The 23,293-nt window shown below is 37.3% G+C and overlaps 1 protein-coding gene across 1 annotated transcript in view; it reads left to right on the top strand.

Annotated features, from left to right (window-relative positions):
- Window positions 1–23,293, top strand: part of SRFBP1 (serum response factor binding protein 1) — a 106,605-nt gene that overhangs the window by 2,290 nt on the left and 81,022 nt on the right. Inside the window, exon 2 of the mRNA XM_073221252.1 lies at window positions 5,760–5,891. The gene's annotated coding sequence lies outside the window, so the exon portion shown is untranslated. The remainder of the gene's footprint in view (window positions 1–5,759; window positions 5,892–23,293) is intronic.

The following is a 23,293-nucleotide window of genomic DNA, read 5'->3' as shown; positions in this document are numbered from 1 at the left end:
CTTTACATCCCATGGCCTTCATCATGACTCCTGAGCTTGTCAAGCATGAAGTCTTCATGCCCCAGCTTCTGTTCTAGGCCCCCGTCTCCTGGAAACCAAGGGGCTCTGCACAGGGTTTGAACTCAAGTTATCTGCATTCTGCTCCTAAATTCCCACTGACTGGCTCCTCCCTGAGGGGAAGTATGTATTTCCTTAAAATTTAGCAGTTGTTCTAGAGCCAGGCCATGATCCAGCCAGCTTCAGCCTTCTTTACCTCCAGTAGGTCCTCCCTCATCATGGTGTTCCCCCCCAAATGGGCTCAGCCTCTTGCAGCCACTAAACGGTAGGCACATTTCCCAAGATAGTCTCAGCCTTGTCAGCTGATATGTAAGTGAGACAGGGTTCCAAAGCATTCTGACACGTGCATCAGAGCAAACCACTGATGGGGAGATCCCTTTTACCCAACACAGACTCTACCATCAATTTGAATTTTTATCTTGCACTTTATATCAAAACTTGAGAACCAATGATATGGATTAAACAAAAGACAATTACTGTATGTATCTAGGGTAACCACATTACTAAATCTCCCCAAGGGTAAGGATAAAGCATTACCTGAGAGAACCAGGCCTAGACCCATGGAAAAATGCAAACCAAAACTTAAATACTATTTTACACATACCAAGTTGGTAAAAATTAGATCGAACTATACAAATGATTGTAAGGATATGGGTAAAAAAAAAAAAGAACCTTCATTGATATAAAATGAAGTATTGACCTCTGTAGCTGTGTTGGAGAACAATTAGCCAATATTTTATGAAAGTAAATAAGGATATAACCTATGAGCCTATAACCTCATTCTATAATGGTATCTTTACAAGGGTGATATTCATAGCATTATTTATGCTAGGAGGGAGGTGGTATTTTAGTTTCTAACTCAAGAAGAATGGATAAGGAACATATGATTGGCATGAACAACAGAATACATTTCCAAGAATAGAAGCCAAGCCCATTAAACTGTATGCCTGGGCAGGGCATCAGGAAGGAATTGGAGATCAGAAACAAAAAGAAAACATAAATCAATAAAATAACCATAAGCTAGTGACTAAGGAGAATTATTAAGTTAGTTGTCAGTAAACATTAAAGAGGGAAAAAGAAAATCTTTGCGAAAAGTAAAAGGGTTCAGATAAGGTCTAGAACTAAGGATTATTCTGAAGATAACCTATAGTATTAGCTTCCTATGGCTGTTACAGCAAATTACCACCACCTTAGTGGCTTAAAATACAAATTTATTATTTTACAGTTTTGGAGATCAGAAGTCCATTATGGGTCTTACTGCCTAAGATCAAGATGTTAGCAGTATTCGTCCAATCTGGAGGGTGTAGGGGTGAATCTGTTCCCTTTTCCAGGTTCTAGATGCTGCCTGCATTGCTGGTTCACCTTCATTTCCTTCATCTTTAGGACATATCACTCCAACATCCACTTCCACTGTCACATGGCCTCTCTCTCTCTCTCTCTCTCTCTCTCTCTCTCCCCCCTACTTCCCCCCATAAGGACTCTTGTGATTACATCATCCCCACACAGGTAATCCAGGATAATCTTCCCCTTTCAAAATCTTTAAATAAATCCCATCTAAAAAGGCTCTTTTGATAGTTGCAGTAACATATTCACAGGTTTCAGGGATGAGGAGGTTGACTTCTTTTCAAGGGGGTGAGTGGAGAGAGATTTTCTCAGCTCCCAGACCAAGAGAAATACAGAGGGTCAGAGTAAGTTCACCAGTAGTAAAATACAGCAGGCTGAGTAAGAATGGGAATCCCTAATTAAACAAGAGCAATAAGAAAAAAAAGAGAGCATAGCAACTAGGTAAACATATTGAGAAAAACAAAGCCGAATGAAATAAAGAAAAAAGCCCCTGTTTGAAATTAAATGTAACCCAAGGAATAGACAAACACTTCCATTAGAATCCTTTATGCTATAGAACTGGCGGGTCAAGACAAGATGACAAGCCAAAACACAGAACTAAAAATGGAAAGCTGAGAGGGGAAAAAAAACTCTAAACAAGGTCAAAATGGGATAAGTAAACAAATTAAGACCAGGAAGAAACAGAATAACAGAATAAAGCTTCAAACTGGAAAACTGACATACCCACTTGAGAGCAGTAAAAGGGAAGGCAAATTATACAATTAATGAGAAGATAATAGATAAAAGAAAGGTGAAATGATGTAACAATAGAAAGGTTAGCTAATAAATCAGACAATTATGCAAGATTATGTGCCTCTTGGCCATCTGAATTTCTTCTTTGGAGAAGTGTCTGTTCAGATCCTCTGCTTATTTTTTAATCGGGTTATTTGCTTTTTGGTGGTTGAAGCACTTGAAGTCTTTACATATTTTGGATATCAACCCCTTATCAGATATGTCATTTATGAATATATTCTCCCGTACTGTGGGATGCCTTTTTGTTCTACTGATGGTGTCATTTGCTGTACAGAAGCTTTTTAGTTTGATATAGTCCCACTTGTTCATTTTTGCTTTTGTTTCCCTTTCCCAGGGATATAGGTTCAGGAAAAAGTTGCTCATGTTTATATTCAGGAGATTTTTGCCAATGTTTTTTTCTAAGAGTTTTATGGTTTCATGACTTACATTCAGGTCTTTGATCCATTTTGAGTTTACTTTTGTATATGGAGTTAGACAGTAATCCAGTTTCATTCTCTTACATGTAGCTGTCCAGTTTTGCCAACATCAGCTGTTGAAGAGGCTGTCATTTCCCCATTGCATATCCATTGCTCCTTTATAATATATTAATTGATCATGTATGCTTGGCTTAATATCTGGACTGTCTATTCTGCTCCATTAGTGTATGGGTCTGTTCTTGTGCCAGTAGCAAATTGTCTTGATGACTGTGGCTTAGTAGTAGAGCTTGAAGTCAGGGAGCCTAATCCCCCCTGCTTTATTCTTCCTTCTCAGGATTGCTTTGGCTATTCGGGGGTCTTTTGTATTCCATATGAATTTTAGAATTTTTTGTTGCAGTTCATTGAAGAATGCTATTGGTATTTTGATAGGGATTGCATTGAACCTGTAGATTGACTTAGGCAGATGGCCATTTTGACAATACTAATTCTTCCTACACAAGAGCATGGGATGAATTTCCATTTATTAGTGTCCTCTTTAATTTCTCTCAAGAGTGTCTTGTAGTTTTCAGAGTATAGGTCTTTTACTTCCTTGGTTAGGTTTATTCCTAGTTATTTTATTCTTTTTGATGCAATTGTGAATGGAATTATTTTCCTGATTTCTCTTTCTGCTAGTTCATTGTTAGTGTATAGGAGTGCAACAGGTTTCTGTGTATTAATTTTGTATCCTGCAACTTTGCTGAATTCAGATATTAGATCTGGTAGTTTGTGAGTAAATTATTTAGGGTCTCTTATGTCTAATATAATGTCAACTGCAAACAGGGACAGTTTTACTTCTTCCTTACCAATCTGGATGCATTTTATTTCTTTGTGTGCCTGACTGTCATCGCTAGGACCTCCAGTACTATGTTGAATAAAAGCGAGGAGAGTGGGCATCAATGTCTTGTTTCCGATCTTATAGGAAAAGCTTTTAGCTTTTCACCATTAAGTATGATGTTGGCTGTGGGTTTGTCATATATGGCCTTTATTACATTGAGGTGCTTGCCCTCTATACCCATTTTGTTGAGAGTTTTTATCATGAATGGATGTTGAATTTTGTCAAATGCTTTTTTAGCATCTATGGAGATGATCATGTGGTTTTTGTCTTTCTTTTTATTGATATAGTGGATGATGCTGATGGATTTTCGAATGTTGTACCATCCTTGCCCTGGGATGAATCCCACTTGATCATGATGTGTGATCTTGATCTATTTTTGAATTCGGTTTGCTAATATTTTGTTGAGTATTTTTGCATCTATGTTCATCAGGGATATTGGTCAGTAGTTTTCTTTTTTTGTGTTGTCATTGCCTGGTTTTCGTATTAGAGTGATGGTTGCTTCATAGAATGACTTTAATAGTATTCCCTCCTCTTCTATTTTTTGGAAAACTTTAAGGAGAATGGGTGTTATGCCTTCTCTAAATGTCTGATAAAATTCAGCAGTGAAGCCATCTGGTCTGGGAGTTTTCTTCTTCTGTAGATTTTTGATTACCAATTCAATTTCATTGCTGGTAATTAATTGGTCTGTTCAGACTTTCTGTTTCTTCCTGGAGCTTATAAGGTTGTATTTTTCTAGAAAGTTGTCCATTTCTTCTAGGTTATCCAGTTTGTTAGCATATAATTTTTCATAGTATTCTCTCATAATTCTTTGTATTTCTGTGGTGTTCATAGTGATTTTTCCTTTCTCATTTCTGATTCTGTTTATGCGTGTAGATTCTCTTTTTCTCTTTATTAGTCTGGTTAGGGGTTTATCTATTTTGTTTATTTTGTCAGAGGAGGTGAATACATTTAAAATTATATTAATATATTCATTTAAGAAAGGAAAATGTATTCCTACATATTGTCTGTCACAGCACTCAAAAATAACTTTATTGTTTTTGTTTTCAAGCCTGAATCTCTGATATTTGTTAAAAACTTAGTCAAAAGTTGATCTTCTAAACATATTCATGTTTCTTACATAGCATAGCCAGATTTATCAATTTCTTCTTAGAGTGGAAGGACACATTTTAATTTTAATGTTGATGTTTCTTTCACATGGAGCAACATGCAACTACTGAAAAAAGTCTTCAACATTGGAATACATGTGTCAGAGATTCACTGTAATCCCTTTCATAATAAACTGCAAAAATTACTATAGCAGTCTTATCTTTGTTTCTTTAGAATGTACACTAGTTATTTCAAATGGCTCTACAGTCAAAAATATATCCACTTGCAATATTTTCACCATGGAATTTTTCATAAATTTCTATAATACTGGTTACAACCACAGAATATTTTTCTTACTCAAATCAGAGAAAAATGGCTGAATTATAAACAACATGGAATTATTTAATCCATTGCTTTAGAACAAGTGTATGTTTTTAGGTAAAAGAGTTGAGGCATTCAAATATTGTCATTTTCTTTCTTTTTTTGTTGTGGCAATTTAACACCTGCAGTGTGTCTTGTTTCCTTCTGGCATTCTTCTTTGAAATTTGATTCTTCGTTCTATGTAAATGCCCATTTTCTTACTTTTTTTGGTTGTTGGTATTGCTTGTTAATATCCTTTTCCATCTTTTGTCTATGTCTGTCTTCCAGAAATGATTTTAAAGTTTAGTGTTTCATTATACAATGTTCAAGGATGCAAATTTTTGCAATTTTTTTGTTTGATTAACCTCATCTAAAACCTCCTACTGGAAAGAAACTTGGAAAATCACATACAACAATTATTATTTTGCATCACTGCTAAATGCACTAGTATGTCCTATCACAGACTTTGCAAATGAACTAATGTCAGAAACTGAGCTTGATTCCAAACTATTACACAAACTTACTATTAATAGATGTAACTGAGTCTACATGGATCCAGGGGCCCAACTGCATAAATGGTTATCCAAACTCACTTTTATATAGAATATGATGTTTATTAAAATTAATAAAAAAATTTCTAATTTTGAAGCTTACATGTAAATTTTTAAAACTTAATAGCAAAATTGAGATAATCATTTAGAAATTAAACTGACAAAATACTTACTTGGGGAGGAGAATTTTATCACTGGTTTTTTAAAGGATTTCTCATGCATGAATAAAAGCAGACTGACTTTTGGTCAGGATTATAATTGATTTTAACTTCTCTACAGACAAATCCCTACCCCCGCCCTCATTTCCTGTGCCTGGAACTGACCTCTCCCACAGCCTGGCCCTTGGCACTCTACTGTAAATGAAGAGGGACCGGCAGTTGTCAACTCCAGCACTCTTGACATTTGGACTGGGTAATTCTTTGTTCCAATAGTGTCTATATGCCTAGGATCAGGTATGAAAAAATGTCTGTTATGAAGCAACCACTACATATAGTACATCTGTTTGGCAGGGCTTCTGGCTTAGATAATATTACATGTGGGAGACAAAAGAGGAAGAGGGCCACTGGCTCAGCCAACACATTCAGGTGAGTCAGTCCTGGCAAGGGCAAGGGGTATATTTTGTACACAGAGCACTCTAAAGCGCAGGTAAGTGCCCTGACAAAGCATGTTTCAGTGGAGTGCTAATGGGATTCCAAGTGCAGTACATTGAGGAGCAGCTGAAAAGTGAAGCAGAGATAGCACTTCGACGAACTCTGACTATGAGTTGGAAAAAATAACAGCTTCTTCTTCCAACCCTAATACTCACCAGAGAAGTAGCACTGAAATCCTTCAGGGAGAGGCTAAATGACCTGCTAAATTTATGTCTCCAGGCTATTCATCTTATCTCCCTCTCAGTCTCAATGGACAAATGACCCAAAAGATTTGCTACAAATCCCATGCTCCTTGATGGTCACATTGTAGTTAAAAAAATGTTTTCTCTGAACAGGCTTTTATAGTATTCATTTCACTTTTTCCCAAACTTCTATCATTATGGTTTAATATAATTGAAGCAAAGTTTCCCTTAAATATACTCAGTCACTTACAAACTCATAAATTCCCAGGTATTTTGAAACCTGCTTCTCCCAGTCTACTAAAATTTATGGAATTTGGTTTTTGCCTCAAAAGACCGCTTCCCTTCTTAAAAATGTCAATAACTTAAGAGAATTATCATTTTTAAGAAATGTGTATATGGGTTTCAATTTCTATGTCTAACAGTGTTTTTGGAAATGTCAAGAGTGTATGAAAACTCTTTAAGTGTATTATTCTATTTATGAAATATGACTGTCTTACTACCTTGCTTTAATTTTTAAGTTTTTTATTAAGGTATGATTGATATACACTCTTATGAAAGTTTCACATGAAAAAACAGTGTGGTTACTGCATTTACCCATATTATCAAGTCCCCACCCATACCCCAGTGCAGTCATTGTCCATCAGTGTAGTAAGATGCAACAGATCCACTGTGTGCCTTCTCTGTTCTCACTGCCTTCCCGGTGATCCCCCACACCATGTGTACTAAATATAATACTCCTCAACCCCCTTCTCCCTTCCTCCTTACTCACCCTCCCACATATCTCCCCTTTGGTAACCACTAGTTCATTCTTGGAGTCTCTGAGCCTGCTGCTATTTTGTTCCTTCAGTTTTGCTTCATTGTTATACTCTACTAATGAGAGAAATCATTTGGAATTTGTCTTTCTCCACCTGGCTTATTTCACTGAGCATAATGTCCTCCAGCTCCGTCCATGTTGTTGCAAATGGTAGGAGTTGTTTCTTTCTTATGGCTGAATAGTATTCCAATATATATATATACCACATCTTCTTTATCCATTCATCTACTGATGGACAATTAGGTTGTTTCCATATCTTGGCTTGTGGGATTAATGGGCTTAATATATAAATCAAATAATGTAGAATTTAAATGTATGAAGATTTGTGACTTGATTGTCTCTCCTAATGGGCTTAATATATAAATCAAGTAATATAGAATTCAAATATATGAAGATTTGTGACTTGATTGTCTCTCCTGAGACCTCTGATGTTTGGTTAAGGACAGAGTGATTAAAGCCATAAGTTCCTACAGCTCGTGACCGCCCTCACATGGTTTCGGTGTCCTTGAGGAGTGTCCCGCCCTTGGACTGGACTCAAAGATAGATAATGATCATGTGCTGAACCCCCTACTCAGATTTCTTCCGATGTTCATTTACTCAATAAATATGAGGAGTGCCTTCATGGCATTACTCTTGAGCTGTTACGCCTTGAGTCCCCTGGCTGGTCTGTTCAGGTCTTCTATATCTCATCGCGTTGGTTCCTTAATCTGCGGGTTGGAGACAGGGAGGAGGCCAACATTGGCTATTGTAAAAAGTGCTTCAATAAACACAGGGGTGCATATGTCTTTTTGAATCTGAGAAGTTGTGTTCTTTGGGTAAATTCCAAGCAGTGGGATTCTGGGGTCAAATTACCTTGCTTTAATTTAACTGCTGGGAATTTTCTCCCTATTTATTCCACAGCTGCCTATTGAGAAGTACTTCCCTTCTTTCAAAATGGAACTGAAAACTCACCTTCTCTAGGAAGTCTTCTAATCAAATTGCTCTCTCATTTCCCTATAATACACTTTCTATAGCATTTAATACATGGCCTTGATATTAGAATTATTAAAGTCCCTACTGTCTAAATCTGTGGTGAACATGGGCAAGAACAATAATCATTTGTCTCCTACGGAAAATAGTGCAATGCTTTGCAGAATAGACACTCAAAGTGTTAATTAAAATGAATCAAAACCAATCACTATATGGAAAATGAATCTGAATTGGGCTTTAATATAGTTAACTTAGCTTTAAATTATTATAAGCTCTGTTGCATAATCTTGAACCTATCTTGAGCTAAATGGCAAATAGTTAAAAGAAATAAATCATATATATGAAACAATTTATAATTTACAAAGTACATTAGCTCATTAATTATTGAACAATCAAGAAGTAATTAGGTGAATAGGAAAGAATGGTATAGAGGTCATAAATATTAATGTAATTTATACATCCATATCATGGAGTTGTTATAAAACTGCCACCAGTGATTTTGTGTCAAGAGACTTGGATTGACCTCTTTTTACCTCTCTTAACTCAGGCATATTTGTTATTCATAAGAAATGAATCCCTCATAGGTATACCTATTTCAAAAAGTTACTGTCAAGATCAAATGAGAAAATGGGCATAATAGCAGTTTAAATTATTTGGAGGTAAATATTGATCAGGAACTCTATGCTATGTTTTCATTTACTCATCACAATAATCCTAAGAGGTTATCATTCTCATTCTTATGAATAAAAAAACTTGTCATAGCTTACATAATTTGCCCAAGGGCACATACTTATTAAGAGATAAAATTAAAATTTGGTATCAGATAGTCTGAATCCAGAGTCAACCCTTATAGCCAGAATGCTAAATTGCAAACTAAGGGTCAGCTCCATCCCTTCAGATTTTGTGAAACTTAACTATACATTAACTAGCTATTTCAAATTTTGAAGATTTACAGTTCGTAAAATAAAAACTTTTCTTTAAAGTTCCTGGAGGTATAAAATAACAAATCTAATCAAAACACAGTAAAAATTCAAATGATATTCAGGCAAAAAAATAACCAGAGGATTGATTTAGTAAGCATAATAGCCTGGTGAGTCACCAGCTACCTGTTTCCTATCCAGTAACTAGTTATACTTTTCAGTATGTTGTATGTATGTATATATATATATGTGTGTGTGTGTGTGTGTGTGTGTGTGTGTGTGTGTTTATGTGTATCTATATAACATCTGTATAGAGAACATTATATATTAAATTTCTTAGTGGTTCACTTAGAGGATTGATTTCTGTTTAGTAAATTACTTAAAATAAAAAATTGAAACCTGAGGGGTTAATCTTAAGAGATTGCAGAAATATAAAACCTTATAGATCCATCTGTTTTCCTTCTAATTTAGAAAATGCCACTGTAAGCCATTCATTTAGGTTTCTTTCTTTATTTAACATTTCAGGTACGAATTGTAATGAGAAATTTGGAGAACAACACTGCCATCCAGGGATAGAGGACTGAAAGTACAGAGCCAGAGGAACTGAAAAACTTAATGCAGTGGTTTTTAGTAGGGATTCTAACACTCAGTTGTGTTGCAGTCTATTGTGAGATGAATTACTAATAATAGTTCAAGTAATAAAAATTGCAGACAACATGCTGCAAAAATGGCAGGATTCCCAAGAACTTCTCTCTTCGTCACTCATTCAAACAAGAGAAAGGTACACCATTACAATCACCATGTTAGTGCCAGCCCATAACTTTCTCTTTTTATAAAAGCTCTTTTTATTGAGGTAAGACTGACATACAAAAAATAGTACACAATTAATATATCCAACTTGATAACATTGGCGATAACTATATACTGTGAAACCATCACTGTAATCTATGCTGTTAGCATCTCCATCACCTCCAAAAGTTTCCTCCTACCCTCTTTATTTACTATTTATTTTTGATGATAAAAGCAAATAAGGTCTATCGCCTTGACAAATTTTTAGGTATACAATAAAGTATTGTTAACTATGAGCACTATTGCAGTAGTAGTGTAGTAGTGTAGCACTACTTCACTATGCTGTACAGTAGACCTCTAGAACTTACTCATCTCATATAACTGAAACTTTCCCTTTGACTAATACTTCCCCCTTTTTCCTCTCTCTCCAGCCCCTGGCAATGTTCATTCTATTGTTTGTGTGTGTGTATATATACATATACCCACCCCCATTTGTTGAGAGTTTTTATCATGAAAGGATGTTGAATTTCTCATTTTCTTCATGTATTATTTTCCTGATTCCATTTGGTTTTACATCTTTTTTAGCCACTGAACTTCATTAAGATAATTAAATTTTGATTTTGTTATCAGGCAGTTAGTGATCTCCACTTCTTTAGAGTTTGTTCCTAGAGCTTTGTTTTGTGCCTTTGGTGGAGTTACACTTCCCTGATTTTTCATGACCCTAATAGATTTGCACTGTTGTCTGCACGTTTGAAGGTGCTGTCAACACTAATAGACCAGTCTATGACTGGTTTCAGCAGGGAAAGTCACTCACCAGTTAGCCTGGCCAAAGACTTTGGGTGGGCCAATTGGCAAGGTCCATAGGTGAGATGGTTGGTAGGTTGTGCAGATGGGGAGTGGGCCAACTGGCAACGTCCACCATCAAGTAGTCTGGCTGCTGTAGTCTGCTGATAGGCAGGCCCTATGCAAGTGTCCATATTCATACATTTCTAATAGCTACAATAAAAGTAGATCATATGTGGGCCAAGTATTTTAAAGGAAAAAGACAGGACAGGATGATCAAATCAACAGAAACTGAAAAGGAAGATGATAAAAATTTTTACAACCATTTCTGCCGATAAAAAAATTGGAAAAATATTTGAAAACTACCTCAGTTTTATTAAACTACTCATTATAACAAATATCAAATATCATTTCAAATAATGAAATGTTAAAGCCATTCTCATTAAAATTGGGAAGAATTCATGTCACCAAGATGTAACATAGGTTGACCCTGACTTTGCTCCACCCATTAAGAACTAACAGCTGTTTAAGACACCACTGAGAGAATGCTGAATCACAGGGACAAGACTGAAGCACCCCTATATCACAGAGACCAAGGCAGACTGCATTAGAAAGGTCAGAGAAGCAGCTGCCCATTGACCGCATTGCCATTCCCCAGGCCATTGAAGCACCACACAGACGGGTCTCCCTCTGAGCCTAGGGTTCCTCCACTGGGAAAAGGGAGCCTAAGGGATCAACTAACCCTGTGGCACTGTGGGTTATTTTGTGGGATTCCTTACTCTGATCTCACAACTCAGTGGGGCACAGACCTTCCTGACTTGGATCCTCAAGCAGTTTTGCTGGCCCTAACATCTGGTTTGCTCATACCCAGACAAGTAACTGAATCATAGTCCCACCCACTGTGGAGTGTGTCTTCCAGCACCATCTGACCAAAAGGTCTGGTGACAAAGTCCTGAAACAGTGTAGGTCAGTGGAGTTTTAACTAAAAGGCAGGTGAATAGACCTGATTGTCCATAGAGAAAAGCAAGTACCTGGTGTGGAGGGTTCCTGTGTTATGCACACAAGGGGTATCAAATTATAGTCAAGGCAGCAGGTAGCTGTGGCTCTTCCTGACCTGAGAGCCTGTTTGGGAAATTTAAAGTAGCCTGGACCCCTCTTCCTTCTGCCCAGGCAAGGGAGCCTGACATACCCCCACTCACTGGGGAGAGTGTCTTGCAGCCCCATCTGACCAGGCCAATATTCCTGATGAATATAGAAGCAAAATTCTTCATAAAATACTAGCAAACTGAATTCAGCAACACATTAAAGAAGTCATTCACAATGATCAAGTGGGATTATCCCAGGGATGCAAGGCTGGTTCAGTATATGTAAATCAATCAATGCGACGCAACACATTAATGGAATAAAGTAATCATATGATCCCCTCACAATGCAGGCAGAAAAAGTATCTGACAAAATTCAACACTATTCATGATAACAATTATTAACAAATTAGACAGAGAAGGAAACGTATCTCAGCATAATAAAGTTCACATAAGACAAGCTCACCTCTAATCATTTTATCCACAATAGCACTCCCACTCACCCCCATAATATCAATCCTAAACTAGGGACTTAGGCTACACAGACCGAGAGCCTTCAAAGCTCTAAGCAAATACAAACTATTTAGTCCCTGATATAAGGACTGTAGAAATTCAACCTACATCACCTAACGCAAATCAGGCACTTTAATTAAGCTAAGTCCTCACTAGATTGGCGGGATACAAACCCATGAAGTTTTAGTTAACAGCTAAACACCCTAGTCAACTGGCTTCAATCTACTTCTCCCGCCATAAAAAAGAAAGTGGCGGGAGAAGTCCGGGCAGAATTGAAGCTGCTTCTTTGAATTTGCAATTCAATATGTAAACACCTCAGGACCTGGCAAGAAGAGGGCTCCGACCTCTGTGTTCAGATTTACAATCTAATGCTTACTCAGCCATCTTACCTATGTTCACCAACCTAACATACATAGTCAACGGTAAAAGGTTGAAGGCTTTTCCTTTAAGATTAGGAACAAGACAAGGATGTCTACTCTCAGCACTCCTATTCAAATAGTACTAGGGAGTCCTAGATAGAGCAATCAAGCAAGAAAAAGAAATAAAGAGTATGCAAATTAGAAAATGAAGAAGTAAAAATTATCTCTACTTACAGATGATACGATTTTATATATTAAAAAATCCTAAACAGTCAACTAAAAAACTGTTAGGTCTAATCAATGAATTCAGTGAAATTACAGAATATAAAGTTAACATGTAAAAAGCAGTAGCATTTCTATAGACTTGCAACAAATTTTCTGGAAAAAAATACTGATCTTTATGACAACAGCATCAAAAATTACAAGAACACTTAGGAATAAATTTAGCTAAGGAGGTGAAAAATCTCTGCTCTGAAAACTATAAGTCATTGATGAAATAAAGAAAATTCAAATAAATGGAAAGGCATCCCATATTCATGGAGTAGATAATTAACATCATTAAAATGTTAATGATACCAGAAGCTACCCATAGATTGAATACAATCCCTAGCAGTATTCCAGCAGCATTTTTTACACAAGTAGAATACATCTGAAAGTTATACAGAAACACAAAAGACCCCAAATAGCCAAAGAAATTCTGAAGCATCACACTTCCTGATTTCAAGCTATATGATAAACCATAATAAATTAAACAGTATAGTACTAGTAGAAAAACAGACAAATAGACAATGGAACAGAATCAAAACCCCAGAAATAAACCCAGGTATACTCAGTCAATTAATATTTGACAGGGGAGCCAAGAATACTTGATGGAGAAATGCAGTCATCAATAAATGATGTTAGGATAATTGGATAATCACATGCAAAAGAATGAAGTCTTTCTTAGACCATGCACAAAAATTAAAATGGACCAAAGACTGAATGTAAGACCTGAAGCCCTGAAACTCCTGAAGAAAATATAGGAATATAATTCCTTGACATGAGTCTTAGTAATGATTTTTTGGATATGACACCTAAAGCACAACCAACAAAATCTAAAATAAACAAGTGGGACTAAATCAAACTAAAAAGCTTCTCCACAGCAAAAGACAACCTACAGAATGGGAAAAAATATTCCCAAAGTATCTGATAAGGGGTTAATATCAAAATATATAAAGAACTCATATAGCTCAGTAGTAAAACAAACAACCCAATTTAAAAAAATGGGTAAAGGACTTGAATATATATTTCTTCAAATAATATACACAAAGGGCTAACTGGTACATGAAAATATGCTCAAAATGACTAATCATTAGGGAAATGCAAATTAAAATCACAATGAGATATCAACTCATGCTTATTAGAACGGTCTTCATGAAAAAGACAAGAGATAACAAATGTTGGCATGTTTATGGAGGAAACGACTGTAAATTGGTACAGCCTCTATGGAAAACAATATGGTGGAGCCTCAGAAAATTCAAAACAGGACTACCATGTGATCCAGCAGTTCCATTTCTGGGAATATATCCAAAGTAAATAGAAACACTAACTCAAAAAGCTATCTGCATCCACATGTTCACAGCACCATTATTTACAATACTTAAGAAATGGAAACAACCTATGTGTATGTCAGTTGATGAACACATAAAAAAGTTGTGGTCTAAAAAACAATGGGATATTTTTTACCCATAAAAAGGAGGAAATTCTACCATTTGCAACAACATTAAACATTAAAGGCATTATGCTAAGTGAAGTAAGCCAGACAAAGAAAGATAAATACTGTTTGACTTAACATATATGGAATATAAAAAAAAACAAAAACCACACTCATACAACCAAACTCATAGAAAAAGAGATCAGAATTGTAGTTATCAGAGGAGGAGAGAAGGGTAAGGAGGAATTGGAGGAATTGGAGGAAGGTAGTCAAAAGGCACAAACTTCCACTTATAAATAAGTACTAAGTATGTACTGTACAAGGTGATGACTATAGTTAATACTGCTGTACGATATAAAGGAGAGTTATTTAAACAGAGTAAATTTGGGGAATCACAGGAAGATGGCGGCATGAGTAGATTAGAGGAAATCCCCTCCCCAAAACATATATATTTATGAAAATACAATAAATACAACTATTCCTGAAAGAGACACCAGTGGATGCAGTAAAACAGCCAGGATACATCTACATCTGTGAGAACTCAACATCACACAAAGGGGGTAAGATACAAGCTGTGGCTAGGCGGGACCCGAATGCTTCCCTGCCCCAGAACCCGGCGGGAAGAAAGGAGTTGGAACAGGGAGGGAGTGAAAGCCCAGGACTGCTAAACAACCAGCTCTAGAAATCCACACCCGGAGTGCAGATACAAGTTGCACCGGTTGCTGGATATTAGAGAAACAGAAAAGCAAAACCTGTGGGCAGGTGCCGACAACCGGTGCCCCCGAGACAAAAGAAAAGCGAGTGCTTTCTGCAAGTCTTAAAGAGACAGGGACCCCATAGCTGGACGAAGTCATCCCGGCACACTTAGCCAGCAGCTGGGGATCCCGGGGAACCTTAGGCGCCCTAAATCCTGGGGAGGCAGTGCAGCTCTGAAGCTCCTCATGGCACTAAGCAGCCTGCCAGTCGTTCCTCCAACTGGCGTGGACCCCGACACACCGGCCCAGTAGCGGGAGAGTGGTAGCGTGTGCCGGGGGTGGCTGAGCCGGAAGGGACCAGCAACAGGTTGCATGTGCCAGCGGCGCCAGAGGAGACCAGGAGAGGCTTGTGCAAGCTCGCAGCTGTGGCAACTGAACAGCCCGGGTACGGCTCGCACGCACTGGCGGCAGTGGATCCAGAGGAGCCTGGTAGAGGCCTATGCGGGAGAGCCCTGCGCGCACCTGCAGCAGAGCCAGAGGGAGCAGGCATGCTCCCAGCAGCCGACCGGAATCCCAGCCCAACGCACAGCCACCCAGGCCAGACCCAAAGGCTGATGCTGGTACACAGCTGCCCGGCAGGGGCGCCACTACAATGGAGGAGTGCACCTGGCATGCCTGCCACTCCCTGCAGGGCTCTGTGCTGCTCTGATGGAGACCCCGCCCACAGCAGCTTAGGGGACTAACCTAGTGGCTGCTCCAGGAGTGTGGGTAACCGACACAGGCAGCGGAGAAGGGCAAGGCATCCAGCAAGCAGGAAAGGACTTTCTTCTCCCAGCTGACACACCCGCAACCTGCCTACAGCCACTGCTGTCACCATGAAAAGGCAAAAAAATTTAGTCCACTCCAAGATAGTTCAGACAACACCTGAGAGAGGAGCTGCAGAGACAGACCTAACCAGTCTTCCTGAAAAAGAATTCAAAATAAAAATCATAAACATGCTGATAGAGCTGCAGAGAAATATGCAAGAGCTAAGGGATGAAGTCTGGAGGGAGATTACAGATGTCCGGAGGGAGATTACAGAAGTGAAACAAACTCTGGAAGGATTTATAAGCAGAGTGGATAAGATGCAAGAGGCCATCGATGGAATAGAAACCAAAGAACAGGAATGCATAGAAGCTGATGCATAGAGAGATAAAAGAATCTCCAGGAATGAAACAATGTTAAGAGAACTGTGTGACCAATCCAAAAGGAACAATATCCACATTATAGGGGTACCAGAAGAAGAAGAGAGAGAAAAAGGGATAGAAAGTGTCTTTGAAGAAATAATTGCTGAGAACTTCCACAAACTGGGGAAGGAAATAGTTGCTCAGACTACGGAGGCACACAGACCTCCTGAGAGATGGGACCCAAAGAGGACAACACCAAAACACATAATAATTAAAATGGCAAAGATCAAGGACAAGGACAGAGTATTAAAGGCAGCCAGAGAGAGAAAAAAGTTCACCTACAAAGAAAAACCCATCAGGCTATCATCAGACTTCTCAACAGAAACCTTACAGGCCAGAAGAGAATGGCATGATATATTTAATGCAATGAAACAGAAGGGCCTTGAACCAAGGATACTGTATCCAGCACGATTATCATTTAAATATGAAGGAGGGAATAAATAATTCCCAGACAAGCAAAAGTTGAGGGAATTTGCCTCCCACAAACCACCTCTACAGGATATCTTAGAGGAACTGCTCTAGATGGGAGCACTCCTAAAAAGAGCACAGAACAAAACACCCAACATATGAAGAATGGAGGAGGAGGAATAAGAAGGGAGAAAAATAATCATCAGGCTTTGTTTATAATAGCTCAATAAGTGAGTTAAGTTAGACAGTAAGGTAGTAAACAAGCTAACCTTGAACCTTTGGTAACCATGAATCTAAAGCCTGCAATGGCAATAAGTACATATCTTTCAATAATCATCCTAAATGTAAGCAGACTGAATGCACCAATCAAAAGACACAGAGTAATAGAATGGATAAAAAAGCAAGAACCATCTATATGCTGCTTATAAGAGACTCACCTCAAACCCAAAGATGTGTACAGATTAAAAGCCAAGGGTTGGAAAAAGATATTTCATGCCAACAACAGAGAGAAAAAAGCAGGTATTGCAATACTAATATCAGACAAAATAGACTTCAAAATAAAGAAAGTAACAAGAGATAAAGAACGACATTACATAATGATAAAGGGCTCAGTCCAACAAGAGGATATAACCATTATTAACATATATGCACCCAATACAGGAGCACCAATATATGTGAAACAAATACTGACAGAATTAAAGGAGGAAGTAGAATGCAATGCATTCATTTTGGGAGACTGTAACACACCACACACTCCAAAGGACACATCCACCAGACAGAAAATAAGTAAGGACACAGAGGCACTGAACAACACACTAGAGCAGATGGACCTAATAGACATCTATAGAACTCTACATCCAAAAGCAACAGGATACACATTCTTCTCAAGTGCACATGGAACATTCTCCAGAATAGACCACATACTAGGCCACAAAAAGAGCCTCAGTAAATTCCAAAAGATCGAAATGCTACCAACCAACTTTTCAGACCACAAGGCATAAAACTAGATATAAATTGTACAAAGAAAGCAAAATGGCGCACAAACACATGGAGGCTTAACAACATGCTCCTAAATAATCAATGGATCAGCAACCAAATTAAAATGGAGATCCAGCAATATATGGAAACAAATGACAACAACAACACAAATCACCAACTTCTGTGGGATGCTGCAAAAGCAGTCTTAAGAGGAAAGTATATAGCAATCCAGGCATATTTAAAGAAGGAAGAAAAATCCCAAATGAATGGTCTAATGTCACAATTATGGAAATTGGAAGAAGAAGAACAAATGAGGCCTAAGGTCAGCAGACGGAGGGACATAATAAAGGTCAGAGAATAAATAAATAAAATTGAGAGAAATGAAACAATACAGAAAAACTAGTGAAACCAAGAGCTGGTTCTTCAAGAAAATAAACAAAATAGATAATCCTCTAGCCAGACTTATTAAGAGAAAAAGAGAGGCAACACACATCCACAGAATCAGAAACAAGAAAGGAAAAATCACAACAGACCCCACAGAAATTACAAAGAATTATTAGAGAATACTATGAAAACCTATACGCTAACAAGCTGGAAAACCTAGGAGAAATGGGCAACTTCCTAGAAAAATAAAACCTTCCGAGACTGACCCAGAAAGAAACAGAAAATCTAAACAGACCAATTACCAGCAGTGAAATTGAAGCAGTTATAAAAAAACTACCAAAGAACAAAACCCCCAGACCAGATGGATTTACCTCGGGATTTTATCAGACATACAGAGAAGACATAATACCGTTCTCCTTAAAGTTTTCCAAAAAATAGAAGAGGAGGGAATACTCCCAAACTCATGCTATGAAGCCAGCATCACCCTAATACCAAAACCAGGCAAAGACCCCACCAAAAAAGAAAACTACAGACCAATATCCCTGATGAACGTAGATGCAAATAACAGATGAACCATTATTCAACATAGTACTGGAGGTCCTAGCCACGCAATTAGACAAAACAAAGAAATACAAGGAATCCAGATTGGTAAAGAAGAAGTTAAACTGTCACTATTTGCAGATGACATGATACTGTACATAAAAAACCCTAAAGACTCCACTCCGAAACTACTAGAGCTAATACTGGAATTCAGCAAAGTTTCAGGATACAAAATTAACACACAGAAATCTGTGGCTTTCCTATACACTAACAATGAACCAATAGAAAGAGAAATCAGGAAAACAATTCCATTCACAATAGCATCAAAAAGAATAAAATACTAGGAATAAACCTAACCAAGGAAGTGAAAGACCTATACCCCGAAAAGTACAAGACACTCTTAAGATAAATTAAAGAGGTCACTAACAAATGGAAACTCATCCCATGCTCATGGCTAGGAAGAATTAATATCGTCAAAATGGCCATCCTGCCTAAAGCAATATACAGATTCGATGCAATCCCTATCAAATTACCAACAGCATTCTTCAATGAACTGGAACAAATAGTTCAAAAATTCATATGGAACCACTAAAGACCCCGAATAGCCAAAGCAATCCTGAGAAGGAAGAATAAAGTGGGGGCAGGGGTCTCACTCCCCAACTTCAAGCTCTACTACAAGCCACACTAATCAAGACAATTTGGTACTGGCACAAGAAAAGAGCCACAGGCCAGTGGAACAGAATAGAGACTCCAGACATTAACCCAAACATATATGGCCAATTAATATATGATAAAGGAGCCATGGACATACAATGGTGAAATGACAGTCTCTTCAAGAGATGGTGCTGGCAAAACTGGACAGCTACATGTAAGAGAATGAAAGTGGATCACTGTCTAACCCCATACACAAAAGTAAATTAGAAATGGATCAAAGACCTGAATGTAAGTCATGAAACCATAAAACTCTTAGAAAAAAACATAGGCAAAAATCTCCTGGACATAAACATGAATGACTTCTTCATGAACACATCTCCCTGGGCAAGGGAAACAAAGGCAAAAATGAACAAGTGGGACTATATCAAGCCAAAAAGCCTCTGTACAGCAAAGGACACCATCAATAGAACAAAAAGGTATCCTACAGTATGGGAGAATATATTCATAAATGACAGATCCGATAAAGGATTGACCTCCAAAATATATAAAGAGCTCATGCACCTCAACAAACGAAAAGCAAATCATCCAATTAAAAAATGGTCAGAGGAGCTGAACGGACAGTTCACCAAAGAAGAAATCCCGATGGCCAACAGACACATGAAAAGGTGCTCCACATTGCTAGTCATCAGAAAAATGCAAATTAAAACCACAATGAGGTATCACCTCACAGCAGTAAGGTTGGCTGCCATCCAAAAGACAAAACACAACAAATGTTGGCAAGGTTGTGGAGAAAGGGGAACCCTCCTACACTGCTGGTGGGAATGTAAATTACTTCAACCATTGTGGAAAGCAGTATGGAGGTTCCTCAAAAAGCTCATAATAGAAATACCATTTTACCCAGGAATTCCACTTCTAGGAATTTACCCTAAGAATGCAGCAGCCCAGTTTGAAAAAGACAGATGCACCCCTACGTTTATTGCTGCACTATTTCCAATAGCCAAGATATGGAAGCAATCCAGATGTCCATCAGTAATGAGTGAATAAAGAATGGATATTACTCAGCCTTAAGAAAAAAAACAGATCCTACCATTCGCAACAACATGGATGGAGCTAGAGGGTATTATGCTCAGTGAAATAAGCCAGGCAGAGAAAGACAAGTACAAATGATTTCACTCATCTGTGGAGTATAAGAACAAAGGAAAACTGAAGGAACAAAACAGCAGCAGAATCACAGAACCCAAGAATGTACTAACAGTTACCAAAGGGAAAGGGACTGGGGAGAATGTGTGGGAAGGGAGGGATAAGGGCGGGGAAAAAGAAAGAGGGCATTACGATTAGCATGTATAGTGCATCGGGGGCACGGGGAGGGCTGTGCAACACAGAAGACAAGTAGTGATTTTACAGCATCTTACTATGCAGATGGATAGTGACTGTGAAGGGGTATGTGGTGGTGGGGGGGACTTGGTGAAGCGGGGAGCCTAGTAAACATGATGTTCTTCATGTAATTGTAGATTAATGGTACCAAAATTAAAAAATTCAAAATTCAAAAAACAGAGTAAATTCTAAGAGTTCTCATCACCAAGAAAATGTTTTCCTTTTTCTTTTTTTCTTTCTTTTCTTTTTATTTTACCTATCTGAGAAGATGGATGTTAGCTGAGCCTATTGTAGTAATCATTTCACAATATATGTAAATCAAAGAATCATGCTGTATACCTTAAACTTATATAGTGATATATGTCATATATTTCTTAATGAAACTAGAAAAAAATCAGAAATAAGCTAGGAATGCTGTTAGTGTTATTACTTATCAGTGTTTTAAAAGTTCTAGAACATTTAACACAAAAATGTAGTAATTAGTATAAAAACTGGAAAAATAGATGTAATTCTCTGATAATTTTATTGTATACCTAGAAGATTCACCTCTCTACAAAAAAAAATTGGTTGGAGTCATGGCATAATAAGTACACTGAAAAAAATCATTGCTTGTATCTGTACTGGCACTGCCACCTCATATAGGCAGAAATGAGAGGAAATATGCCATTCACAGCTGCAACAAAAACTATGAAAACACATTTTGTATTTAATTTTAAGTTTATACTAACACATGGTACAAAATTTCAAAGATACAAAAGGGTTCATAGTAGAAAGATTTAACCCATGTTTCCCAGCCACTGACTTGCACTCCAGAGAATAAGATGCTATACCAACAAGTAAATGATATGTGTATGTACATATCTTTCCTCCAAACATACTGAAAAAATAGCATACTCTAGTGTAATGCCACTTTAATTATCATTAAACAATTTATTATGAAGAACCATTCCAGTAAATAAATAGCTGATTATTATTCTTATTATATCATTAATCAGTTAAATGTTGATGGACAGGTTGCCTCCAATCTTTTGTTATTAGAAATACTTATGTAATGTATACCTTATATATGAATCATTAATTTGAACCAATATAACTGTTACATAGTTTTCTAAAAGTAGCATTGCTAGTTCAATGGTATGTATATTTATTTAATAGCTTGATTGAGGCATGACTGAAAGAATAAACTGCGAAAATTAAACTGTACGGTTTGGTATATTTTGATATATGTACATAATATCATCCTTGAAATCAAGATAATGTATCATCCACGAAGATTCCTGATGAACTTTAGTAATTTCTCTCTCCAGTCATTGTATCTTTTCTTTCCATGTCCTCAGGCAATCATTGATTGATCTGTTTGTTGTCACTATAGATTAGTTTGCATTTTCTAGAATTTTACATAAAGGGAATAGTCCAGTATGTACTCCTTTTGTCTGGATTTTCTTGCCATAATTATTTTGAAGTATATCCATATTGTATTGTATATCATGCTTTTTTATTTCTGATTGTTGGTTTGTTGTGTGTATATCTGTGTGTACACCACAGACTATTACTTTTTCTTTTAAATGGAAATGAGTTTTTCTATATTTTGGATATTACAAAAGAAGCTCCTCTGAACATTCATGCACAAGTCTTTATATGGACATATGGTTTCACTTCTTTATTGCTGTCAGAGGGGAAAGCCTAGATCACATGGTTGTTGAATGTATAATTTAAGAAACTACTGAATTCTTTCTAAAGTCATTGTACCTTTTTTCCTGTGTACAAATGATGCTTGATAGTTCCAGTTGCTCCATATCCTCTCCAGCACTTGATATGATCAGACTTTTTACCTTGCACTTCCCTAATGATCATGTTGAATATATTTCCATGAATTTGTTTGCTATCTACAGATCTTTTTTGGTGAGGTATCTGTTCAGATATTTTGCCTATTTTTTTTTTTCTTGAGAGGGCATCTCTCATATTTATTGATCAAATGGTTGTTAACAACAATAAAATTCTATATAGAGGAGTCAGTGCTCAATGCACAATCATTAATCCACCCCCAGCCTAATTATCATCAGTCTCCAGCATAACGAACAAGTTCTTACATGGTGAACAAATTCTTACATAGTGAATAAGTTTCTTACATGGTGAACATTACAAGGGCAGTCATCACAAAAACTTTCGGTTTTGATCACTCATTATGAACTATAAACAATCAGGTCAAATATGAATATTCATTTGATTTTTTTTTTAAGAGGGCATCTCTCAAATTTATTGATCAAATGGTTGTTAACAACAATAAAATTCAGTATAGGGGGGTCAACGCTCAATGTGCAATCATTAATCCATCTCAAGCCTAATTCTCATCAGTCTCCAATCTTCTGAAGCATAACGAACAAGTTCTTACATGGTGAACGAATTCTTACATAGTGAATAAATTCTTACATGGTGAACAATACAAGGGCATTCATCACAGAAACTTTCGGTTTTGATTATGCATTATGACCTATAAACAATCAGGTCAAATATGAATATTCATTTGATTTTTGTACTTGATTTATATGTTGATCCCACATTTCTCCTATTATTATTATTATTTTTATTTTTAATAAAATGCTGAAGTGGTAGGTAGATGCAAGATAAAGGTAGAAAACATAGTTTAGTGCTGTAAGAGGGTAAACGTAGATGAGCAGATGATCAGGTGTGTGCCTATGGACTAAGTATTAATCCAGGCTAGACAAGGGCAGCAAGACATCCACGGATGCAGAAGATTTCTCTCAAAGCAGGGGGGGTGACGTTCTGAGCCTCACCTCTG

The sequence above is a fragment of the Manis javanica genome, chromosome 14, assembly GCF_040802235.1.
Source record: "Manis javanica isolate MJ-LG chromosome 14, MJ_LKY, whole genome shotgun sequence".
NCBI lineage: Eukaryota > Metazoa > Chordata > Mammalia > Pholidota > Manidae > Manis > Manis javanica.
This window is presented reverse-complemented; position numbering and strand designations above follow the sequence as displayed.